The 21,644-nt window shown below is 38.0% G+C and overlaps 1 protein-coding gene across 1 annotated transcript in view; it reads left to right on the top strand.

The window, feature by feature from the left end:
- The window catches only part of TBC1D12 (TBC1 domain family, member 12), a 117,473-nt gene that overhangs the window by 18,990 nt on the left and 76,839 nt on the right, over nucleotides 1-21,644 (top strand). Inside the window, exon 2 of the mRNA XM_011988459.1 lies at nucleotides 14,977-15,092. The gene's annotated coding sequence lies outside the window, so the exon portion shown is untranslated. The remainder of the gene's footprint in view (nucleotides 1-14,976; nucleotides 15,093-21,644) is intronic.

Genomic DNA, 21,644 nt, shown 5'->3' with positions numbered 1-21,644 from the left:
ATGTTTATCCTGTTTGATGTTCTCTGAGCTTCCTGGATCTTTGATTTGGTGTTGACATTAATTTGGGGGAACTTCTCAGTCCATATTGCTTTAGATATTTCTTCTTCCTTCTCTCTGTCTCTCTTCTCCTCCCCTCTCTCTTGTCCTTTGTTGTTTTCCCAGTGTTCTTGGATACTCTGCACTTTTTTCCCCCGTCTTTTTTCTCTTTGCTTTTCAGTTTCGAAAGTTCTGTTGTCATACCTCAAGTTCAGAGATTCTGTCTCAGCCATGTCCAATTTGCTAATGAACCCATCAAAGGAATTCTTTCTTTCTGTTCCAGTTTTTTAATCTTTAGTATTTCTTTTTGATTATTTCTTAAAATGTCCATCTCTTACATTATTCTTGCATGTTGTCTACTTTTTCCATTGAAACTTTAGTGCACTGCTCATAGTTCTCTTTAAAACAAATTCTGGTTTGATAATTCCAACATTCCTATCATATCTGACTCTGGTTCTAATGCTTGTTTAGTCTCTTTAGACCGTGGTTTTTTTTTTTTTTTTTTTTTTTTTTTTTGATACGGAGTCTTGCTCTGTGCCCCAGGCTGGAGTGCAGTGGCGCGATCTCGGCTCCCTGCAAGCTCCGCCCCCCCCGGTTCACGCCATTCTCCTGCCTCAGCCTCCCGAGTAGCTGGGACTACAGCCCGCCACCTCGCCCGGCTAATTTTCTTGTATTTTTAGTAGAGACGGGGTTTCACCGTGTTAGCCAGGATGGTCTCGATCTCCTGACCTCGTGATCCGCCCGTCTCGGCCTCCCAAAGTGCTGGGATTACAGGCTTGAGCCACCGCGCCCGGCCTTTTTTTTTTTTTTTAATAACCATTTAGTATGCCATATAATTTTTGCTGAAAGGTAGATAGAATGTGGTGGATAAAAGGAACTGGTAAGTAGGCCTTTAGTAAGGTAGTGGTAAGGTGTGGGAAAAGGGGAAGCATTCTATAGTCCTGTGATTAGGTCTTAATCTTTTGGTGAACCTGTACCCCTGAATGGTATGCTTCATAGTATTTTCAGTTTTGTTTTTTTTCCCTCTTTGACAGGACAGAATGGCCAGAGGGAGCTGGAGTTGTGTATTTCCCTTCCCCTAGTTAGGTTGGAGCAGGTAAGGTTCTGGTAAAATAGTTTCTCCTGAGGGCAGACCTTGTTAAGAACAGAATGTAAAGGAGTATTTCAAAATAATTACTTTTCCTCTCCTGCTGAAAGCACAAGGGGATTTCTCCCCCACAGTACTCACTCTGAGGACCTGGTAGAGTTCCTGGAGGTAAAACTCACAAAAGTGTATGCAACTGAGTCCTCCTGAAGTTTTGTTTTATTTTTTTCCTTTTTAAAATACCTGCATATCCCCTGGAGTTCTAACATCAGACTTGTCCACACTCAGCCTCCAACAGTTTGTCTATTACAGTTTATGTTTTCCTACTCCAGCAATGCCAGAGGTTTCAGCTTCTGGGTGTCTGCTCTGCTAAGTTGTGATTCTCCTTTATGTGTTTGTCTCTACAGTTTTGGGGCAGTGGTTTTCTATGTGGCTTCATGTCTCTGATGAATCTAAGAATAATTATTAATTTTTCAGTTTGCTTAGGTTTTTACTTGTTAGGATGCAGTGGCAACTTCTTGACCTCCTGGCCTCAAAAGATCCTCCCACCTTGACCCCCCAAAATGTTGGGATTATAGGCGCGAGCCACCACACCTGTCCTGGAATGGCAATTTCTAAGCTGTATACATGCTGGAGTGGAAGTCCAGAAGTCAGTTTGCTAATATTATGTTAGGGATTTTTGCTTCCATATTCATGAGGGATGTCAGTCTATAATTTTCTTTTAATGCCTTTGTCAGATTCTGGTATTGGGATAATGCAATCATCATTTAATAAGTTGAGGATTGTTTCTTTTCTATTTTCTGAAATAATTTGTGTACATTGGTGTTATTTCTTCCTTAAACGTTTGACAGAATTTACCAGTGAAATAATTTAAGCCAAGGTTTCTCAACCTCAGCACTTTTGACATTTTAGGTCATGTATATGTAAATGTAAATGACCTAAATGTAAATATTGTGAGGGGTTTTCCTGTTAAATATAGGATATTTAATAGTATCCCTGGCCTGTAAGAATTCCAGTAGTAATTACCCCCCTTCACTTCTCATTGTGACAACCGAAATGTCTTAGGCATTGTCAGATGTCCTCAAGGGGGCAAAGTCAACCCCAGTTGAGAATTACTGATCTAAGTGAAGTGTGGAAGTTTTTTGTTGTTGAGCGTATTTTTAGTTATAAACTTAATGTTTTTCTTGACCTCAGATTGGGCTATTCAAATTTTCTGTTTCTTCTTGAGTCAGCTTTGGTAACATGTCTTTCAACAGATTTTTATATTTCATCTATGTTGCTAGATTTATTACAATGAAATTATTCATATTTTCTTATTTTTTTAATGTCTGCTAGGTATGTAATACAAATGTGGATAGTGATGATCTCTCTTGCATTCCTGATTTTGACAGTTTTTATCTTCTCTTTTTCATTGATCAGTTTTACTAGGAGTTTATCAATTTTATTATGTTTTAAAAGAAACACCTTTTGTTTCACTGATTTTTACTACTTGGTTTTGTGTGTTCTATTCATTGATTTCTGTTCTTCATTATTTACTATCCACTTGCTTTGGATTTATGTTGCTTTTTTTCTAGTTTTCTAAGGTGGGTCATTCATTTTAGACCTTTTATCTTTTTAATGTATTTTAAGCTACAAATTTTCCTCTTGCTATGCTTTAGCTGCATTCCATAAATTTCAGTGTTTTCATTTGCACTCAATGCAAGATATTTTTCCTTTTCTTTTGTTACTGCCTTTACTTATGATTATGTAGAAGTATATTATTTTACTTTTAAAATATCTTGGGATTTTACAGATATGTTTTTGTAAATGATTAATTATGGATGGTCAGTGTCTCAGTCCATTATCCGTTGCTTATAACGGAATATTGGGAACTGAGTAATTTATAAAGAAAGGGAATTTATTTCTTACAGTTACGGAGGATGAAAAGTCTGTGGTTGAGGGGCTCCATCTGGTGAGAGTCCTCTTACTGGTTGGAACTCTGCAGAGTCCCAGAGCGATGCAGGGCGTCATGTGGCAAGGGAGCTGAACATATGAGCTCAGGTCTCTTTTCCTTTTCTTATAAAGCTACCAGTCCCACTCTCATGATAACATGTTAATCTGTGAACAGATTAATCCATTCATGTGGGCAGAGCCCTCCTGACCAAATTGCCTCTTAAAGCCTTCCCCCATCCCCAGTACTATCACACTGGGGATTAAATTCCAACACCAGTTTTGGAAGGGACAAATATTCAAACCATAACAGACGATATATGTTATGCAATTTCAGTGTTTTTTCAATTTATTGAGACTTGTTTATTCCCCAAATATAGCTTGTCTTACTGAACGTTCCTTGTGTACTTGAAAACAGTGTATATTTTGCAGATGTTGAGTGAAGTATTCTATAAATGTCAGTTTAAGTCATGTTAGATTGGTAGTGTTACATCTTTTATATTTTTAAATTTTTTTGCTTTTTCTACCAGTTACTGAGAGAAGAGCAATAAAATCTCCACTATAAATTACTTGGTTATTTCTCCTTTCGTTTCTGTCAATTTTTGTTTCCTGTTTTTTGAAGCTTTGTTTTGAAGTTGTCTTGGTGAATTGCTCCCTTTACCATCAATGATACGTCCTTTTTGCTTTGATAAGATTTCCCTTTATGAAGTTTTTATCTGACTTTATTAGCCACTAGAGCTTGTTTCCAGTTAGTATTTTGCAGACATTTCTGTTTTCATCCTTTTATTCTTGTATCTGTCTCTATATTTAAACTGAGTTTCTTATAAGTAGCATATAGTTGGGTATTGCTTTTGTATACAATCTGATACCCTCTGTTTTTTAGATGGAGTGTCATTTACTGTCATTAGTGATATGATCAGGTTTAAATTTACCAACTTACTGTTTCTTTTCAAATTATTTCATCTGGTCCTTCACTTTTTTTTTCTCCTGCCCTCTTTTGGGTTGACTGAGTATTTTTGTCACTGTACTTTTTCTCCACTATTAGCTTATTAGCTTTACCTTTGTTTAACTTTTTTGGTGGTTGCTGTTGATCAGCAGTTTTCAAACATCTTAGTCTCATGATCCCTTTGGATTCTTTTTCTTTTTTTTTTTTTTTTTGAGAAAAAGTCTGACTCTATTGCCCAGGCTAGAGTGCAGTGGTACAGTCTTGGCTTACTGCAACCTCTGCCTCCTGGGCTCAAGCCATCCTCCCACCTCAGCTTCCCGAGTAGCTAGGACTACAGGCACATACCACTATGCGTGGCTAATTTAATTTTTTTTTTTTTTTTTGTAGAGACGGGGTCCCTTTGGATTCTCAATTATTAAAGACCTCAAAGAGTTTCTGTTTATGGGATTATCAATTATTACTATACCCCCAGTTAAAACTGAAATGTTCAAGTATTAATCATTTAAAAATCACAAGAGTAAAGCTATTGTATGTTGACAAAAACAACATATTTGTGAAAAATAACTATTAAAAAACAAGTAGTGGGGAGAGTGGCATTATTTTCTATTTTTGCAGATCTCTATGGCTTAAATGAAGGCTGGATTCTCATATGTACTCTTGCATTTAGTTTTTTGCTTTATATTGTTTTAGTAAATTTAAGTACATGAAGAAAATCTGACAGAGTTATGTATGTAGTAAAGAGAAGAACATTTTAATAGTCTTTGCAGATAATTGTGGGCATTCTTCTTTGATGCCACTCCAAAATTCATCAAGTGGTTGTTTCTTAAAGGTAAGTTATAGTGTGGAATCTGAAACCATATAACTCTGTTATAGAAAAATCTATTGGTCTTTTTTGCACTTTGCCTGGGTATGTATATTTATGCATGGTTTTATAATATCATGCATTGGTGATTTGGAAAATGTTGGTGCACCAGATACGTCGATCTTCCAAATATTACAGCATTGCATTATAAAATATCAAAAAATGACAGTATTATTACCGCTGATCTCACAAAAATCTAATCCTGGGAAGCTGTTAAATATATGGTGGCATAGGTCTGGGTGCAGTGGCCCACGCCTGTAATCCTAGCATTTTGGGAGGCCAAGGCGGGTGGATCATGAGGTCAAGAGATCGAGATCATCCTGGCTAACATGGTGAAACCCCATCTCTACTAAAAATATAAGAATTAGCTGAGTGTGGTGGAGCGCCTGTAGTCCCAGCTACTCGGGAGGCTGAGGCAGGAGAATCGCTTGAACCTGGAAACGAAGGTTACAGTGAGCCAATATCATGCCACTGCACTCCAGCCTGGGCGACAGAGTGAGACTCTTGTCTTAAAAAATATATATATGTGTGTGTGTGTGTGTGTGTATGTATGTGTGTGTGCGCATATATACGTATATATGTATATATGTATGTATACACACATATATAAGAATATATATGTGTATATGTGTGTACGTATATACATGTAAGAATATATATACGTATATATGCACACATATATATGAATATACATATATATACTCTTATATATGAAGTTTTTATCTGACTTTATTAGCCACTAGAGCATGTTTCCAGTTAATATTTTGCAGACATTTCTGTTTTCATCCTTTTATTCTTGTATCTGTCTTTATATTTAAAGTGGGTTTCTTATAAATAGCATATAGTTGGGTCTTACTTTTATAAGAACCTTACATGTAAGAACCTTACAACAGCGTACTGCTGTTACCTGCTTTCTAACTTTTGTGCTGTAAACTCCTTATTTACATTTACCAGTATATTTCTGTATTAAATGACCACATATTCTCTAAAACTTTAAGAAATGAGAAAACTGTCTTTTTTATTTGTCCATATTTATTATTCTTGGTGCTTTTTTATCTCTTTGTGTATATTCATGTTTTCATGTGATACATACTTTCTGCCTGAATAATTTCCTTGAAATTATAGTGCTGGTCCTTGAAATTATATTGCTGGTCTATATATATGTGTGTGTGTGTGTATATGTGTGTGTATATATATATACAAGTTCACAGCATTTTAATTCTTACTGAAAGGCTGGATTTTATTATTGGCAATACTTATTTTCAGTTGCTTTCCTTAAAAATCACTGGCACACTTCATCCTTTTTTGTTTGTTTTAATAAACTTTTTATTTTGAAATAACTTTAGATTTACAGAATAACTTTAGATTTTGGAATAACTTTATTATTGTGATTTTGAAAAAAATAATACAGAGAATTCCTAAATACCTCTCATTCAGTTTCACCTAATGTTAACATCTATTACCCTGTACATTTGTCAAAACTCAGAAAACTGACTTTGGTAGATTACTGCAGACTTCACTTGGATTTCACCAATTTTTCTATTAAAGTCCCATTTCTCTTTCAGTGTCTACTCTGGAATACCACATTATATTTTGCTATCACAATTCCTTAGTTTCTATAGCTTTTGACAGTTTGTCATCTTTCCTTTTTTTTAAGAACTTGACACTTTTGAAGAGTACTGGTCTATTATTTTCTAGAATGGTCTTCAATTTGGGTTTCTCTCATGATTTCCTTATGACTTGACTGGGTTTATGGTTTTCTGGGAGAAATATGGAGATGAAGGGCCCACTTTGTCTAATTTTTAGAAAATAACTGCCACTGCAGTTTGCAGTCAGTATTTTAAATAAAAGTAGTGTTCTTGAAAAAGACATTTGTTCAGTTTAGAACTCAAATACTTGCACAAGTGCTTTTCCTTTGCACAAGTATGTAGTTGAGTTCTTTATCGGTACTTTTCCTTTTCTTTTTTGAGACAGAGTTTCGCTCTTGTTGCCCAGGCTGGAGTGCAATGGCGCGATCTCGGCTCACTGCAACCTCTGCCTCCCGGGTTCAAGCGGTTCTCCTGCATCAGCCTCCCGAGTAGCTGGGATTACAGGCATGCACCACCACACCGGCTATTTTTTGTACTTTTAGTAGAGACGGAGTTTCTCCATGTTGGTCAGGCTGGTCTCGAACTCCCAACCTCAGGTGATCTGCCCGCCTTGGCCTCCCAAAGTGCTGGGATTATAGGCATGAGCCACCTTGCCTGGCCCTGTACTTTTCCTTTTGTCACACAGAATGTTAAGAAGATGTTTACTCATATATAAATATTTAATACAATTAATAATTTTTACTGTTTTGTCATAGACATTCTTAAATGAATCTGGCCACTGCCCCTTGTTTTTTTTAATCTTTCAGTGCATGTCCTGAAGAATACAGTGATCAGTAGTGCTATTGCTTTGATTTGTGATGGGGCACTGAGAGTTTTTGTTTTTGAGATAGTCTCTGTTGCCCAGGTTGGAGTGCGGCAGTGAGCTCATAGCTCACTGCAACCTTAACCTCCAGGGCTCAAGTAATCCTCCCACCTCAGCACCCCCCTACCCCTATGCCCGTGCAACCACACTTGGCTAATTTTTTAATTTTTTGTAGAGACAGTGTCTCACTATATTGCCCAGGCTGCTGACAATTTTATTCAACATTGCTGAGCAACATTAGTACAAGTATCAATGCAGTGACAAACTATTAACACTATTAGGAATATAGCTCTGACTTTGCAGACCCCATGAAAGCATCTCCTGAACACATAGGTCTTCTGATTACACATCGAGAAACCTCCCCATTAGGGCTTTTATGATACTTATCTTTAATTTATCATGGTCTACCGTCAAATAACTTTATAGCACTTGAGTATAATGGAAGAACCTTACAACAGTGTGCCGCTGTTACCTCCTTTCTAACTTTTGTGCTGTAAACTCCTTGTTTACATTTACCAGTATATTTCTGTATTAAATGATCAAATGTTCTCTAATTTTAAGAAATGAGAAAACTGACTTTTTTATTTGTCCATATTTATTATTTTTGGTGCTTTTTATCTCTTTGTGTATATTCATGTTTTCATATGATATATACTTTCTGCCTGAGTAATTTCCTTGAAATTATATTGCTGGTCTGCTGACAACATATTCTCTTAGCTATTGCTTGTCTGAAAATATTTTTATTTTGCTTTCACTTATGAAAGATATTTTCTCTGGCATAGAATTCTAAGTTGATAGATGTTCCCTCTCCATTTTTTTTTCTTTTAGCAATTTAAAGATTTTTCTATTGTCTTTTGACTGGAATACTTTTCAGGAAAAAGTCTTATAATCCTTTTCACATTCAGTCTTTTCAACATAAGTGCTTTTTTTCTGGCTGCTTTTAAAATATTCTTCTTAACATTATATTTTAGTAAATAATTATTATGTCTTTTGGTGTGGTTTTATCTGTATTCCGCTTAGAATTTATTGAACTTCTTGGGTCTGTGGGTGTAGTTTGACAACATTTCAGCTATTATTTTCTTAAATATTGTTCTCCTTTGTACCTAGACTCCAATTACACATAATTTAGGCTGCTTGATATTGTTCCCTAAAGCTCTGCTTATATTTCTTCAATTTTTTTTCCCTTTCTTTGCTTACTTTTGGATAGTTTCTCTTGCTCTGTTCTCAAGTTCATTGATAACAGTGCTACAGTTTTTAATATGCAAGATCTGAAGTGAACATTTTACTGGGTGACATTGATCACAGATTAAACATTGCAGAAGAAAGTACGTTCATTGATAATTTCTTAGTTATGGAATAAATTAGCTCAAAGGAAAAATTATGTTAGACATGAACTAAAAAATGTTTGTAAATAAACCTTAAAATATTCAGACTGATGCACAAGAAGCTTGACTTCTGGACAGAACAAAATCAAACATCATTCAGCCCTCAGCAATCTAAAATTCACAGTGTCTTACATCCAACAAAGACGACACCTTCTGGGTTTCTCCTGAATGTTTTGTGTATTCCCAGTGATGACTTTTTATTCTGGTGGGTGATAATGTGAATAATCTCACCCCTGGGTAAGCTCTGGAAAGTATTTTGCTTATAGCTCCTCAGGTTGTTGTTCTTTCCCCAAAAGTTCTCCTTTGCTTTGTAGGGTTTTATCGTACACATGTGTAGATCAGTATTCAGCTAAAGAGTCAAGAATACTGCTATGTTGGTTTCTGGAGTTTTTCCTTTTTTTTTTTTTTTGTTTTGTTTTTGAGATGGAGTCTCATTCTGTCACTCAGACTGGAGGGCAGTGGGGCGATCTTGGCTCACTGCAATCCTCCGCCTCCTGGGTTCAAGTGATTCTCCTGCCTCAACCTCCCAAGTACCTGCAACTACAAGCACATGCCACCACGCCCAGCTAATTTTTGTATTTTTAGTAGAGACAGAGTTTCAGCAAGTTGGCCAGGCTGGTCTCAAACTCCTGACCTTAAGTAATCTACCCGCCTCCCTTCCCAAATTGCTGGGATTACAGGTGTAAGCCACTGTGCAGGACCTGGAGTTCTTTCTTGATGGGGCACTTTCTTTTCTACTACTGTGTCCCCAAAATTCTAGCCCTTTGGCCTTTCCAAACTAAAAGTCAAACTTCCTTTGGGGTCCCCCTTCCTGCCCTGATGTTCATTCAGTATTGCCTCCAGACACAACAGTTGAGTGAACCTCAGGCTCATCTTGTTTGTTCCCCCTTTGTCAGGGACTGCAGAGATTGCAGCAAGAAAGTTGGTGTGAATTACCCAGTTCACCAAGCGGGAGTCTACCCTATGTCTCTGAAGAATTTTTTTTTTTTTTTTTTTGGCCAATTTGTATATACATAACTTTTAGAAATGTAGATGAAAATCAGTACTTATTTAAATTTCTCATTACATCTTCAAATCACATGGAGGAGGGCAGAACTGAGAGAACAGTAGAGAAGTGGAGTTGCTGATTGATGTTTATGCTGTGAACCTCTTGGTCAAACGGAGTCCAAAGTTAACTGATTGTATGGAATATTCAGTTTTAAGAACTCATAAATTTGCCTAAACCTGTTTGAGTTGGGTTTTCTGTTACATATAATCAAAAACATCTTAATAAATAGTATATAATCTTGTGATGAATTTTGAAAGTACTAGTGTTAATATTTGATAATTGTTATTAGTTTTGAGAGAAGGTCTTACTCTGTCACCCTGGCTGGAGTGCAGTGGAATGATTATGACCCACTGCAGCCTCCACAACCTGGCTCAAGTGATCTCCCACCTCAGCCTCCCAAGTAGCTGAGGACTAGAGGCGCATGCCACCACACTTGGCTAATTTTGTATTTTTTGTAGAGACAGGATTTCGGCATGTTGCCCAGGCTGGTCTTGAACTCCTAGGCTCAAGTGATCTGCCCGTCTCGGCCTCCCAAAGTGCTGGGATTATAGGCGTGAACCTCCATGCCCAGCTGTATTATTTCTAATACAATTTGTAATTTTTTTTTTTTTACTTTTTGTTTTTTTATCCAGGAGTACTGCTATATAATTTGTAATTCTGATTGCATTAAGATGGCAGGTTTGGCCGGGTGCGGTGGCTCAAGCCTATAATCCCAGCACTTTGGGAGGCCGAGACGGGCGGATCATGAGGTCAGGAGATCGAGACCATCCTGGCTAACATGGTGAAACCCCTTCTCTACTAAAAAATACAAAAAAGAAAAAAAAACTAGCCAGGCGAGGTGGCGGGCACCTGTAGTCCCAGCTACTCGGGAGGCTGAGGCAGGAGAATGGTGTGAACCCCGGGGCGTGGAGCTTGCAGTGAGCTGAGATCCGGCCACTGCACTCCAGCCTGGGCGACAGAGCGAGACTCCGTCTCAAAAAAAAAAGGTGGTATGTTTAATTTATTCAGCAAATATTTAAGTTATTTTGATATGGAAATCTGTGCTATTTTCTGATAAAGATGAGCTCATACAATGTTTTAAAGCTTATTATTATTACTCTCTAGAATTTTACAGCACTTTTATGACAAGGATCTATGTGGAAAGTGCTAGAATACAACTTCTTATGTGAATGATGTTTGAGTGATGATTCTGTACAAAACTCATTCCTAGGTCGGGCGTGGTGCTCACACCTGTAGTCCCAGCACTTTGGGAGGCCGAGGTGGGTGGATCATCTGAGGTTAGGAGTTTGAGGCCAGCCTGGCCAACATGGTGAAACCCTGTCTCTGCAAAAAATACAAAAATTAGGCAGGCATGGTGGCACATGCCTGTAATCTCAGCTACTCGGGAGGCTGAGGCAGGAGAATGGCTTGAACCCTGGAGGTGGAGGTTGCAGAGAGCTGAGATTGTGCCGTTGCACTCCAGCCTGGGCAATAGAGTGAGACTGTATATCTCCAAAAAAAAAAAAAAAAAAAAAAAAAAGCTCATTCCTCTCTTACATACATAAGTTATATTCTAGCTGCTTCATTTTGAGTTGCTTTATATATTCAATGTATACTTAGTTCATGTTTTATAAAGGACAGCTTTCATCAAACTTGGCTTTATCCAAACTTTCAGTGGTTTTCCATTTTGTTCATGATTAAGTCCAAATATTTTAGCCAGTGAAAGGCCCTGTAATTTAACCCACCCCTTTCTAATCTTATTTCTCATCATTTTTCCTATTAAGTGAGATTAATGTGTTTCCCTGATCCATGCCTTTGCTTGCACCCACTGACCTGTTCTTTTAATTCTTTCTGCCTATCAGTACCCATCATTTTTGCTCCAGTTCTGATCCCACCTCTTTAGTAAGATCATCTTTATCAGTCATCCACCATGGCCAGGAGTGATCTCTCGTAAAATATACTTTATTTTTTGTTGTTTACAAAGCCAATCAACACTGGTTTCATAAGGTAAACCAAAAGCCCTTCATTTCTAATCTCACTGTCCAGGGGAGAACCTCTTAATACTTCCTTAATAATTTTATGCATATTCAAATATGTATTAGCTTATTTGGTTATTATTAACTTTGGCCACCATATTGGAGAACACAGTTCTATTGGCTTAATTATATTGCACTTTGATTTTTCTTTTGGTAAGAGTATTTCAAGAATGGTAATGTATACTTTATATTGTATCGTACAAGAAATATACTGTCTGGGGATCTCCTTTTGTGATATTTAAGTGGATTGGGGATTCAGGCATTGTCAGTCTGATCTACCCCAATGAGCCTTTCACTGAATGATTTTATGAATCTCATTCTTTTAAATTTTCATCAGCCAGGCACAGTGGCCCATACCCGTAATCCTGACACTTTGGGAGACAGGGCGGGAGGATTGCTTGAGCCCAGGAGTTCAAGAACAGCCTTGGCAACCTAAGGAGATCCCATCTCTACAAAAAAAAAAAAAATTTTAATGTCATACATAGCTACTTTACTGCCTGTTAATATAGCAAGATAATAGATTGTTAAAAGGCAGGCTCTGGAGCCAAACTGCCTGCTAGTAATGACCTTCAGCAAGTGAGTATACATCTTTGTGCCTCAGTTTTTCTTCACTGGGAGGGGACTGACAGTGCATGGTTACATAGTGTCAGTCAATGTTAGTTGTTATTAATATATTGGTTTAAAAGTTTGATTTTGCTGTCTATGTGCATAGCCTTTGTTTGCATGGAAAAATGTTTTATTGGATAATATTCACGGTATTCTGTTAGGTAGTGAAACCGGGTTACCTTGTAGAAAAATGAAACACCATTTAAATTATAACAAATTTATTATTTTTCTATAATTTTTAGTAAGAAAAACAGCAGAAAAGGAATTTATTACATTGGAGTTTGTAATGAAGAAAAGAAACATTGAGCATGATTAGATATATATTCTAGATATTAGGAAAGAAAATTGGAAAAGAGAAAAAGAAATGAGTGACATTATTGCTTTTGATTATGAATGGCTGTATGGTTCTTTGAGATGACAGTTAATAAACATAAGTGCACACAATCCTAAATAATTTGATGGAGGAGAAGTTTCTAAAAACCCAATGTGGTGATGCAAGGGAACTCTCAGATAAGCAGAGCATAGATATAGTAGATGGAAGGGAAGATGCAGAACTAAAGATGAATATGAAACTTTATAACAGTGGCTGAAACCACAAGGTAAGCTGAAGTTTGTAAGACAACGTAAGTTGTTTTTTGAAAGTAATATCTCAATTAAGGTTAAGCTTCAAAAAGATCATCAAGGCCGGGCGTGGTGGCTTATGCCTGTAATCCTAGCACTTTGGGAGGCTGAGGTGGGTGGATCACAAGGTCAGGAGTTCGAAACCAACATGGAGAAACCCTGTCTCTACTAAAAATACAAAAAAAAAAAAAAAAATTAGCCAGGCTTGGTGGCACATACCTGTAATCCCAGCTACTCGGGAGGCTGAGGTGTGAGAGTCACTTGAACCCGGGGGGTGGAGGTTGCGGTGAGCCGAGATCATGCCACTGCACTCCAGCCTGGGCAACAAGAGTGAAACTCCATCTCAAAAAAAAAAAAAAAGAAAAAACAAGATTATCAAATTTTTAAGAGGTATGGAACTATCAGGTCTCATTTTACAATTGCCTGATTGAGTAAGGAGAAATAGGTTTTGAGTTGGAAAGGATGTAACAATAGTATTAAAAGAATTATAGGAAATTGTAGTTAAGCAACTAAGAAGTGAAATATCTGACCACTTTAAGTGCATTTTATTTTCTTCATATAAATCAGGGTCTTATCTTGCCACCAGTGGACTTGCATAGTTCATGAAATCATTCAGTAATATTTGAGAATGTAATGAAAAATATAACTAGTGCCTGGAGATGATCAGATGCTAGCTTGATTTTTTAGAAAGGAAAAAATGTGGGTACTGAAACTTGCAAGCTGGTAAATTTGGTATTGATCTTTGGCAAATTTCTATAAATAAATTTCAGAAGTTTGGGAACATTTGTGGAAGAATACTTGAATGGAGACATTTAAATGTGTTTACCATATATTATATTAAATTAATTTAGGATTATCAGGTTGGATGAATTAGAAGAATACTATAGAAAGTTTCTTTAGTGAAATATTTGACAGTCTGTGGCTACATTTTTGAATAAGATGTGTTAGCAAAGTGTTGTTTAAATTTAGAGTAAGTAGATCTATTTGTGGGCCAGGCGCGGTGGCTCAAGCCTGTAATCCCAGCACTTTGGGAGGCCGAGACGGGCAGATCACAAGGTCAGGAGATCAAGACCGTCCTGGCTAACACAGTGAAACCCCATCTCTACTAAAAATACAAAAGTAGCCAGCATGGTGGCGGGTGCCTGTAGTCCCAGCTACTCGGGAGGCTGAGGCAGGAGAATGGCGTAAACCCGGGAGGCGGAGCTTGCGGTGAGCTGAGATCCAGCCACTGCACTCCAGCCTGGGCGACAGAGCAAGACTTCATCTCAAAAAAAAATAATAATAATAGAAATAAATAAATAAATAAATTTAGAGTAAGTAGATCTATTTGTAATAGTAGATTGAAATCCAAAACTATCATTTCATTAGAGGTTGAATGTCACCCTTGAGAGGGATCTTCAGAACAATACAGTGGCATTGTCTATATCTTGTCTCATTTTAATCACTTGTCTCGTTTTAATCACTGATCTAACTGAAGGTTTAGTAAGTAGGCTTATCTACTTATAGATTATTCAAAGATGGTCTTGGATAGCTGATATCATAGAAGGCAATCAAGAATGTCTCCCTAAAACTTTACCTAATTAATCTAGTGTATTTCTGTCTTTCCTTCTCTTACATTTTGATACTTTGTATGTAATATATATTTATAGTTTAGGTTGCTTCAGGAAAAAAAAAAACAAACTTTTTTTATGTTTTGTTTTTAGTAGAGGTGAAGTGTTGTCCCTTGCCCAGGCTGGTCTTGAACTCGTGAGCTCAAGTAATCCTGCCACCTTGGCCTCCCAAGTGTTGGAATTACAGGCATGAGCCACTCTCCCAACTCCCCTCCACCTCCCAAAAAAATTTTTTATTTTTTGTCTGTTTGATATATTTACCAAATTATTTTTTGAATTGTATGTATCTCTCATTATAGCATAATACTCTTAATGATACAGATTTAATAATACAAACTATGTTGGAGCAGTTTCTGCATAAGGTATGTTTTAATTTACTCTAGGAATATGAAGCACGAACGGGGAGGACTTGTAAACCACCACCTCAGTCTTCAAGACGCAAGAATTTTGAATTTGAGCCACTTTCTACCACTGCCCTGATTCTTGAGGATCGCCCATCGTAAGTATTTTAGTGATAATCAGTAAAATTGTTTATATTTTAAAGTTTAATTTTGTTCACTATTTTAAAAGATAGCGAGAAAGATACTGAGATAGATACACAAAGGATTTAATTTTTACAAAATTTAATCCCTGTTGTCTATCCTAAAACTATGTGGGGAGAATATATTTTTCTTGGATTTTCTGTTTGTTTAGAGACAGGATCTTGCTATGTTGTCCATGCTGTTCTCAAACTCAAGTGATCCTCCTGCCTGAGTCTCCCCTTCCAGCATTATAGGCACGCACTGCTGGCCTTAATAGAGAGTATATTGTTGCTGTCTAAGACTTAACACATATTTTCTAGAGGTCTCTGTGAGTTAGTATATGAAACATAATAAAGTATTGGCTCTTCATGTCTGTTTCTATTTCAATTCTCTGCTCCTCCATTTTAACATGATAGGGCAATTATTTTTCCTTTCTTGACATTTAATATGTATTTAAGATGTGCTTGTCTTTGCCTTTTGTACTATGTAACTACTTAGGTAAGCAAAAGTTTTATTAAGGAAGTAAGCATATACTCTAAGAGAGGAGTGGGCTGACCCAGCTAGGAGCCTACTATTATTATTAAGAATACATTTATTGGGCCGGGTGTGGTGGCTCATGCCTGTAATCCCAGCACTCTGGGAGGCCGAGGTGGGTGGATCACAAGGTCAGGAGTTCGAGATCAGCCTGACCAGCCTTGTGAAACCCTGTCTCTACTAAAAATACAAAAAAGTAGCCAGGCATGGTGGCGCACGCCTGTGGTCCCAGCTGCTCGGGAGGCTGAGGCAGGATAATTGCCTGAACCCAGCAGGCAGATGTTTCAGTGAGCCGAGATCGTGCCACTGCGCTCCGGCCTGGACGACAGAGTGAGACTCCATCTCAAAAACAAAACAAAACAAAGAATACATTTCTTATTTATTTATTTATGTTTGTTTTATTTTATTTATTTTTAATTTTTTATTTTTGAGACAGAGTTTTGCTCAGTCACCCAGGCTGGAGTGCAATGGTGCGATCTCAGCTCGCTGCAACTTCCGCCTCCTGGGTTCAAACCATTCCCTTGGCACAGCCTCCTGAGTAGCTGGAATTACAAGCTGGCACCAACATGCCTGGCTAATTTTTTCTTTTTGTATTTTTAGTAGAGACAGGGTTTCGCCATGTTGGCCAGGCTGGTCTTGAATTCTTGACCTCAAGTGATCCACCCACCTCAGCCTCCCAAAGTGCTGGGATTACAGGCATTAGCCACCATGCCTAGCCTAAGAATACATTCTTAATGCTCAGCAAAACATCTTAAATTGTTCTTTTCCCATATCTGCCCTTCTCTGTATTTTCTACAGTGCTGCTGTACATCAGAATATTGTCTGATTTATTATTAAACAAAACACATCCTAAAGCAAGACCACTTGGTTCTTAGCTCTTTCTCTCCTCCTTGGGTTTTCTGGATCTATTCTTTTTCTTTTACTAGAATTCTCTCTCTGTCCCTCTCTTTCTTTTTAATTTAATTTAATTTAATTTGTAGAGGCGGAGTCTTGCTCTGACATCGAGGCTGGAGTGCAGTGGCACAATCATAGCTTACTGTAGCCTCAAACTCCTGGCCTCAGACAATCCTGCCACTTCAGCCTCCCTAGTAGCTAGGACTACGTGAGCACACCACCGCACCTGGCTAAAGAATTCTCTCTCTCTCTCTCTCTTTTTTTTTTAAATGTAAAAGTTCCTAGCCTTTCTTGCCGTTTTCCTGTTCTGGACCTTTTTCTACCCATTATCCTGATGAACATAATAAAAGAGTCTGGAGCCAAATAGAAGAGTATAGAATATTTTTTTGGACTTTGCAAGAGAAAGCCGGACCTGTTAAGTATATTATTGTTTTATTCTGGTTACATTCCCTCATACTAAAGAATTGTGATCCCAATACTCCTCTTTTAGGATTTGATGAATATGTTTATATTCGTCTTTTCATTGCTTAAAAAAAGCATTTTAGAAACTTAGAGAACATGTGAAATTTTATTTCAGACTTGCTGCCAGGGATTAAAATGAACCAGGCCAATTCAAAGATTCCTTTCTTGGTGGAGACATTTATAGGAAAACAAGAATGGTTAGATAAACAAGAAAAGAATAACTTGTTAAAGATCTTTAGACTTTGCAACTGTCAGATGAGTAAGTAGATAAGTTCCCAGAAGAGTTTGCTTAAGCTTGTTAAAATTTATCCAAAATGGATTATGCTTTTTACCAGGTATATTAATTTCTTCCCAGAAAGCATTTATGAAAGTATCTCTTGGCCGGGTGCGGTGGTTCACGCTTGTAATCTCAGCACTTTGGGAGGCCCAGGCAGGCAGATCACGAGGCCGGGAGATCGAGAACATCCTGGCTAACATGGTGAAACCCTGTCTCTACTAAAAATACAAAAAATTAGCTGGGCATGGTGGCGGGCGCCTGTAGTCCCAGCTACTCGGGAGGCTAAGGCAGGAGAATGGCGTGAACCTGGGAGGCGGAGCTTGCAGTGAGCCAAGATAGTGCCACTACACTCTAGCCTGGGCAACAAAGCAAGACTCTGTCTTAAAAAAAAAAAGAAAATATCACTCAAAAAGTTCTGTTCTAGACAGTGTTGGGGACAAATCTTTCTTTACACCATACTCTATTTTATATCATATCTGTCTCTTTAGGTTCTGCCTCCATGCCTTTGCTCATGTTATTCCCCTGTCTTGGAAGGCTTTTGTCTTATTTCTGCTTCTTACTTACTCAGTCCTTAAGGATTAGGCTTTATCTTTTCTATCAAGTCTTTGGTGATTTCTTCAGCCTTCCGTTGTATCTACTTCTCTTGTACCTTTCTTGTAACACACAAAGAGTTCCTTGAAATAATGTTCAATGAAATTGGCTTGAAATAATATGGTAGACATAATAACATTATGAAAAGAACTGAGTGTACAAAAAGATATAAACAGCTGAAAAGTACTTTTATTTTCACTCAAACTATCTGTAGTTATATTATTATAATAAATGTTATAGCTTTTATTCTGTTTCTGTGTGTTTGCTCATCTGTAATATAGAGACTGAATTTGGTCTCTAGTGTTCCACTCAACACTGAGATGCTGTGGTTAACTAAGACTTTTGTTCACCTTTTTAAATTTGAAGGGGCATTTTTGGTGTGGGGAAGTTATTTATATGACTTATGTAACTAAAACAAACCAACAAAGTGTTTTCATGGTGTTGGAGTGTGAGGGTGTGTAATCACTTACTTATTCTTCTACTTCAACCAATTGAAAAATAGATAGTGGAGAACAGAAGAGAATGAAACCTTCAATTTTATTGAGTATAAAACCAGATGAGGGGAAGAAAACTCTATATGGGAATACCTAGGTACAACCTGAGTACTAAAGATGAAGAACTTTGTACTTTATCTTCCTCATAATACTCTTCTAGCAGACTTGGGCCAGCTAACATCTGTCTAGTTATAGCCCAAGAAGCTAGAACAGAGATCTGAGTAATCTTAGATTTCTTCTGTTTATGGATGCAGGCAGGTTCAAGAGGCCTGTTCTGCTTTTGTGTCTTATCTACTGGTAATGCCACTACTTCAACAAAGAGGTGACATCTGGAAGAAGATAGAAATTATTCTACAGCAGGGCTCCCCAAACCCCAGGCCAAAGACTGATTCTGATTAGGAACTGGGCTGCACAGCAGGAGGTGAGCAGTGAGTGAGTGAGTGAATGAGTGAGTGAGTGAGTGAGCAAGCAAGCGAAACTTCATCAGTATTTACAGCTGCTCCCCATTACTTGTGTTACTGCTTGAGCTCCATCTCCTGTCAGGTCAGCGGCAACCTTAGATTCTCATAGGAGCATGAACCCTATTGTGAACTGTGTGTGAGAGAGATCTAGGTTGTGTGGTCCTTATGAAAATCTAATGCCTGATGATCTGTCACCTTTTCCCATCACCCCCAGATGGGACTGTCTAGTTGCAGGAAAAGAAGCTCAGGGCTCCCACTGATTCTACATTATGATGAGTTGTATAATTATTACATATTGCAATGTAATAATAATAGAAATAAAGTGCACAATAAATGTAATGCACCTGAATCATCCTAAAATCATCCTCCCATCTCAGCCCATGGGAAAATTGTCTTCCATGAAACTGGTCTCTGGTACTATAAAGGTTGGGGACCAGGGGTATAGACCATCTACAAATTTCACCTTATTAAATAGATGACTAGATCTCCTAAACTGTGCCCAGCAAATCGTTTGCCATGACTTGTAGAAAAGAAACAACAGAGGAGCTAGGCGTGGTGGCTCCCATCCATAATCCCAGCACTTTGGGAGGCCGAAGCAGGAGGATCACTTGAGGCCAGGAATTCAAGACCAGCCTATGCAAAATAGTGATACTCTGTCTCTACCAAAAATAAGCCAGGGTGTGGTCATACATACCTGTAGTCCTAGCCTACTTGGGAGGATTTCCTGAGCCCAGGAGTTTGAGGTTACAGTGAGCTGTGATTGCGCCACTGTGCTCCAGCCTGGGTGACAGAGTGAGACCCTGTCTCAAAAAAAATGAAATGACAGAGATTGCAGTTGCAAAAGGGATTAAGCTTCACACCAGGAGCATTTCATCTTATGCGAAGAGAAGAATCAGGCCTATTTGGTGGAAGCTAGCAGGTGGTTAGAAATCTTAAAGGCGGGATTTGTAGTTAAACTGGAAATGTAGGCTGGACATGGTGGCTCACACCTGTAATCCCATCACTTTGGGAGGCCGAGGCGGGGGCAGATCATGAGTTCAAAAGATCGAGACTATCCTGGCCAACATGGTGAAACCCCATCTCTACTAAAATACAAAAATTAGCTGGGCATGGTGGCGTGCACCTGTAGTCCCAGCTATTCAGGAGGCAGAGGTAGGAGAATCGCTTGAACCCGAGAGGTGGATGTTGCAGTGAGCAGAGATTGTGCCACTGCACTCCAGCCTGGTGACAGAGCGAGACTCTGTCTCAAAAAAAAAACACCAAAAAACTGGAAATGTGATTTAAATTAAGCTGTTTTTCGAATGGTAAAATGAAAGTTTCTAAAGGTAAATGAGGTACAGCTATCAATTAAACAATTTTCTGTATCTTAAGGGCTCTGAGTCCAGTCAGAAAAACAAATCAATGTAGTAATTTCAAATAGAGGAACTTTAATAGAGGAATTCATTGCAAAGTTGTTAAGAGGACTATAAAAGCAAAAGAAGGGAGTATAGGTTCAAAAGATTAATAATTCCAGAAAGGTATGTACTGCTCTGGGATGTAGAAGCAAAAGAAAAAAAGTAATATTACCCAGAGTCCAGTATCACTGTTTACCCGAAAACTAGATTTATATTTAGCTACTATTTTTTCATGTGGTCTTATTTTCTTTACAGTAAATAAAGTTTTTTTTCAAGTATTAACATAATGAAAAGGGATATTGTAATTATGTTGCATGAAACTATATGGAATCCATCATTGCTTTTATCTTCACATCCTTTGTAATTCTAGGAAGCACTTTATCTGAAATTTAGGAACAGTTAAATCCATTATTCTTTTACAGAAATACAGAGAGGCAAGCAGAATAGCTTGTAAAAGGAAATAAGAGAGACTTAAGGCTAGGATTTTGGAGTTAATAGTTGGTCTTATGACTTAGGTAGAAAGCAGCTTTGGACAGAATCGATTTGCAAGATTTAAGGCAGTTAGTATGTGCAGGCAATACTAGGAATTATAAGATTCAATGGATCTGGATGTGAGGACTAAACTCCATGGATTTGAAATGTGGTTGGAGTTTGTGATGGCTTTTGACCTTTAGAGCATCATCATTGATTAACTGGTATATGATTAAGTAGTTACATTCAACTACACGTAAGAGACTCCCCAAATAGTAGCCTAAATACACAAGAATTTAAGTGTGTAAGTAGCCCAAATTAAGTAGTTGCACGCTAGTATGGTGGCTCCATGTATCAAAGACAAGGGGCGATATCTTTCACCATATTCAGAAGAAACTTTATTTTCATGCTGACCTTATGCTAACCACAGAATGGGCTTGGGGACCCACTGGACCCACAGTAAGACAGACTTGAGCTAAAACTCCACTAATCGCCTGACCTCTGCATACCTCGACTTTGACTCTGGACTATGGTAACATTTTGGGTCTCTTGCAATCAGTGTCAGATCAGAGCCGATATCCAGTAGTCCCTGAACGATCTGATTGTTTTCTTTTACCTAATGAATAGTTACCCAGTAAAAGGCCCCTTTGGGGAAGGCTGGGAGAAAGATTAATGGTGTAAAATTTTGGTAGTGTATTGGAGTCCTCTCAAGGGGACCCATCATCTTCTGCATTCAAAGGATTCTGGGTCTGTAAACTGGCTCAAGTCTGGGGAGTGACTGAGGGGCTGTTGGTCTTCATGATTCAGGATGGACTTTTATTCTCTTGACCTAGCACTTTTCTGCTTATATAGATCAACTAAGAATGTAGTAGGTTTCTTTTTTTCACTTCTAGCAACATTGTATCAACTAGCCAACAGGATAGGTTTGTGCAAGTCATACTACTCTGATTGC

The sequence above is a fragment of the Mandrillus leucophaeus genome, unplaced genomic scaffold (genome assembly GCF_000951045.1).
Source record: "Mandrillus leucophaeus isolate KB7577 unplaced genomic scaffold, Mleu.le_1.0 Scaffold331, whole genome shotgun sequence".
NCBI lineage: Eukaryota > Metazoa > Chordata > Mammalia > Primates > Cercopithecidae > Mandrillus > Mandrillus leucophaeus.
The sequence above is the reverse complement of the archived record's forward strand: the minus strand, read 5'-3'. Positions and strand labels throughout refer to the sequence as shown.